At 28.1% G+C, this 5,429-nt stretch overlaps 1 protein-coding gene across 2 annotated transcripts in view; it reads right to left on the reverse strand.

Annotated features, from left to right (window-relative positions):
* Positions 1–5,429, reverse strand: part of LOC106683754 (limbic system-associated membrane protein) — a 299,259-nt gene that overhangs the window by 46,165 nt on the left and 247,665 nt on the right. The gene's annotated exons all lie outside the window — the stretch shown is intronic.

The following is a 5,429-nucleotide window of genomic DNA, read 5'->3' on the forward strand; positions in this document are numbered from 1 at the left end:
CGTCTGAAAAGAAGATGGCCACAGGACCTTCTAATTTAAATTAATATTTGAAGCACCACCAATGGGTGGTCCCTTCCCAAGATTTTCAAATGTATATGAAACATACAACATATTTACCTATTGTATTATTTTGTACAGTTGTAAATTACATTAAATGAATAAAAAAAAAATATATAGAATATCCAAAAAAATATCTCCGTCGGGTCGTGCGGCGAATGGTGCAAAAAAAGTAGGTGAAAAGGACTTGATGACGACAGAACGCATGACAATTCAAGTAAGAGGAATTTAATTGCGGGTTACAGTGCAATAACAGTAATAACGATATTTCCAGATACGATGTGTAATAGGAACAAATTTTTATGTAATAAAGTATTTATTTATTTTGATAAATTTTAAATATTTATTATTTTTATATTCTTGTATATTTGTATTTTGTATCCTTATAAATAATTGTCGAGTAGCTTTTTTACATTTTAATTAAATATTACCTATGTGTGAGAATATGTTAGATTTTCGTTTCTATATATTATAATTTTATTTACTCTTTATTATTTGAATTGTGGCTTGTGATTTTATCTTAAATTTATTAATGAGGGGGAAAAAAGGGTAGTGGGTTAAGGTAGAAAATTATATTTTGAGAAATATAGGGGGAAAATGGGGATAATGAAAAAAATTACGAATGATGAAATAAAAGTACAAATATATATATAAAGAAAAATATCAAAGAAAAAAAAATCATACCTTGCTATCATGAATTTTAAACTAGTTTTACTTTAAGATTTAAATAATATATTATAAAATTTAAAAAGTAATTATTTTACTAGTTATAACTTGGCTTTTTCCTATCAAATATTAAATAATGAGGCACTGAAAAAGCCGCTGAAGGTGGATTCCACACTTTTTAACTTGTCTGGAGAGAGACTTGGGGATTGAGGTTTTTAATGTATTAGGTCTTTTAATCTTAGAAAATGGCGATATTTTAGAAAAAAGAATAGTGGAATGGTATTAGATCTATCCACGCGAAACAAACTTAAAGTAATTATCTTTTTTTTCTTAAAATTGTTTAATGATAAATATTACAACCAAACACAATATTGGTGAATAAGTAATAGATATACAAAGGTGCATATGCATTGCAATAATAATAGAGAAAAATGATTGTAAAAACCAAAATAAACAGAATGAATATAGGATAAGTACACTATGAGTGGACCATAGCCATTTTTGAGCTCAGAGCTTTACAACTTCAAAGTTTATAAATTTATTGTACTTTTACATCGTGGTCTGGTGAAATGCAAGATATCATATGTGCAATAATAATGTAGTATTTATTTACATATTAAAAAAGTCATAATTACAAATACGACGGTGGTCTGAAAAGTTTCCAACCTAACAAAAGTACAAGACATTTTTTCTTTTATTTTTCAACATAGTCTCCTCTCAACTCTACACACTTCTCCCGCGATGCTCCCGTCTCTGTAACTCGTCCAAAAAGTACTCAGCGTTTTTCTCTGCAAAATGGTTGTTCACGAAGGTTATTGCCTCTTCATTTGACGAAAATGTCTTTCCTTCGAGGGAAAGTTTCAGGTGAGGGAACAAAAACATGGCACATAGGGCTAGATCTGGTGAGTAAGGCGGATGGTGAAGAAGTTTAAACCGTAATTCCTGGATTTTCGCCATGCCAACCGCTGAGGTGTGGGACGGTGCGTTGTCTTGGTGAAACGGGATTTTCTTTTTATGCAAATGTAGCCGTTTTTCCGTAAGTTCTGCCTTCAGCTTGTCAAGTAATGGTGCTTAGTATGTTCCTGTGATGTTTTTTCTTTTTTTGAAGATAGTAGATTAAAATAACTCAATGACTGTCCCAAAAACAGTCGCCATCACTTTCCCAGCCGAGAAAACAGTTTTTTTTTTTTTGGAGCCAGTTCCTCCTTTTCATTCCACTGTTTGGACTTTATTATTGTTTCGGTCGTATAAAAGTGTATCAACAGTAATTAATTGGCACCAAAACTTGGATTTATTGCGCCTAAAATGAGCCAACAGGGCGTTGGAAATGTTCATTTAAACACATTTTTGGTCTAAGGTGAGCAAACGCGGCACCCAACGTGCGGACACCCCATCTCATATCTAAATGTTGATTTAATATGTAACAAACACGTTCTTTCGACATATTCATAACCTCTGCTATCTCTCTCACTTTAATTCGGCGGTCATCTAGCACAATTTGGTGAACTTCGGCGATATTTTCGTCGGTAGTTGCAGTTTTTGGACGTCCTGTCTTCCAAGCTCTTACGTCTACGTTCAAATTCAGCTGCCCCAAATTTCACTGTGGTAATTAATGGTGTAGAGTCCCCATACACAGAATCCAACTCATCTTTGATTTGCGTAGGCGTATTGCCTTTCACAAAGAAATATTTAATAACAGATCGATACTAGATTTTGTCCATTTTTACAAAAACACTCACATCAAATCACTCAAACTATTATTACATAAATATTGCGCGCAAAAAATGGCTGAAGCTTTGGTGGGAAACTGCCAACAGATTAACAAGGAAATTCACTTGATTTTATTTACGACTGCCGCCATCTTCACGTTGCGGTCGGAAACTTTTCAGACCACCTTCGTAATAAGTTTTACGCCTTATTTAATAAATAAAATAGATACTTTTTTTATCCATGAAAAGAATAGTGACATAAGAAATAAAATAAGGTAAGGTTTGAGCAATGTTTCTTTAAGATTTAATTTTATCATTTGGGTGCTTAATTTTACCAAAATACATTTATTATCATAAGTAGTACAAAATTGATGGGGTCTTGAACAACATTCTCGTTTTAACCGAATCTTCTTTTTTTCCGGCCATTATATTTTTCCCATCAAACATTTGTCTTCACCATATTTCCCTTACAAGTATCAAATCCTTCATCACAAATTTTTACAAAAGACGATCATATGCACTGAAGGGAAGTTTGGCAGCTTTCAAATATTGGAATAATAAAATGTAACTTGAGTCACACAGTTCAAATTAACTTAATATGATTTTCACACTAATCATTGTATGAGCATCTAATTATTAGGTAATGTTGAGAACTCGTAGACGCTCCAAAAAACGGAAATTTCGAAAACTAAGATTTCTTGTCAAAAGCTCTGTGAAATGCTCCGTTATTTTTAAATACATTTTTATTATGGCTACATGCTAAAATACCATTTAATTCAAGATTCTAATTCTGACTAAATTTGATCTTTCTGCCAATCGGAGTTTGGATAAAGGCATAATAAAACATATTGCAGATTTTAAAATTTTTTATTACATTATATCTTAACTAAATTACAAAATAATTAACAAGTTAATAACTACCTGAATATATAAATTTATTAAAAAATACGTGATCGATAGTTTAACATAATTTAAAATTTAAAAATGCAAGAAATTATCATTGCAATAGTAGCATATGTTATATGTAATAATAAGCAGCATAATTATTTAACATGATATATTAATAATTAATTATAGCATTTTTTATTCTTTTTAATAGTCGTAATCTCTTCCAAATCTAAACGGGTTGTACTTTCTTTCCAATCGTTCAATCAACTCTTCTATATCAGGTTCTAAACAGAAAAAAAATAAATACATATAGTTATTAAATAATGTTTTGTCAGACAATTTAACGAAAAAAAATATACATATATATATTAAAAAATTACTTAACTTTAATGTTTATTTTCAGTATCTTCATGATTTTCTGGACACAAACAATGTATTTGAGACATCCAATGTTCTTCCGATGAAATCACTGCTTCCTTGACTTTTCAATTCAGAGAAAAAAATGAGAATTGCTAACATTTTCTACTAAATCTAAAAAAAAAAAAATTTTAAGCAAACTAGTCGTTGAAAGTTTATGAACACTGATTTGGTTTTATGACGTTTTTTTTATTTATTTTTTTAAAAATAATATTCTAATAAAAATAAGAATTGATTTTTACTAACTAAATAAAACAAAATAAGGCATAATTTACTAAAGGAGTCATGGAACTCATTTCTGTATATCTTCAATTATCTATTCAATTTCTAATGCATCATAAAATATTTAACGTGAATTTATGTAATAGTTTTATGAAAAGTTATCTAAAAATAAATGTAAATTAACTGAAATGGATTTTTAAAAAAATCATGATTGTTCTTGAATTTCAATTCCAATATTGTGTATAAATGCTTATATGTATTTATGTATATAACATAACATATACAACTTTTAATGTATATAAGATAATCAAAAAAACTTTTATTTGTTTTTTTTTTATGTTTTTCAAAAAAAAGTAATAAGTCATTCTGTAATTTGAAATTTTTGGCGAAAATGCAAAGAGTTAATGAATTTGTTGCACCTATGATTCATAAGGACATGTATTAACACTTATTTTTTAATTTAGAATAAATCCTATGCAATGACTTCTTTTTTTTTTTTTAATTTTAAAAGATCTATGCGACTCTCTTGTTCTTAGAGAGGTACATACCATTTGTATACGATCAACATTAAAAAATAGATACAATTATTAAATGATAGATATTGAATGTACTATAATTTACTGTACCTGAAATACATGGAAGACAAATTTCAATCTAATTGAAGGAAAAAGTTAATTAATTTAAGTTAAACTCTACTGATTGTGTAGAAGTGCAAAATTTGGAGTGCATTGCATTGAGGTTTTAATATTCGCAAAGATTTTAACCTGAATGCAATTTAATGAATACTGAACATATATATAATATTTCAGTATGTTATTTATTATATTATAGACTTTAATCAATAAATATATATAATATTTTTTGAATTATCTCTGAAGTAGCTTCTAACATATCTGCTTTACACTTCCGTGCCTTAAAGTAAACACAAAAGCTATGGATTTCATTTAGAGAAATTATATTTTGTTCAATAAAATATCCTTTTAAACAGACGGAGAAAGATTTATAGATTTATATGTCCTTGTCCGTTCCAAAAAAAAATCTATATAACTGTGAATTATAACAACATGAATTACATCATTTTATAAATCTATCGTTGTTTCCAGAATACCATGAGGATAGTGAAATTACAACTTTAAATTACATGTATTTTATTTATATATATTAAATTAATTTAATTTATATTGACTCTAATAAAAAAATATATACTAGCGCAAAGATTTTTAGAAATGTACTATCATAAAAAGTTGATTTATCGTCATTTGAAATAAAACTATTGGGTCTTTAAAAAGTGTATCAGCAGATAAATTAAAAAAAAAAGATTAACAATTATTTTCATGCAGTAGTTAGCTTCAATTATATTAATTTTAAAACTTTATTTATTGATAAATATTACGATCTGCCATTGTTGGGAAATAGGTAATAGTGAAAACTGATCACATACTAAACTAAAAAAAAATAATAATAATAAAA

This window comes from Halyomorpha halys, unplaced genomic scaffold (assembly GCF_000696795.3).
Source record: "Halyomorpha halys isolate HHAL.00 unplaced genomic scaffold, Hhal_1.1 Scaffold513.1, whole genome shotgun sequence".
Taxonomy (NCBI): domain Eukaryota; kingdom Metazoa; phylum Arthropoda; class Insecta; order Hemiptera; family Pentatomidae; genus Halyomorpha; species Halyomorpha halys.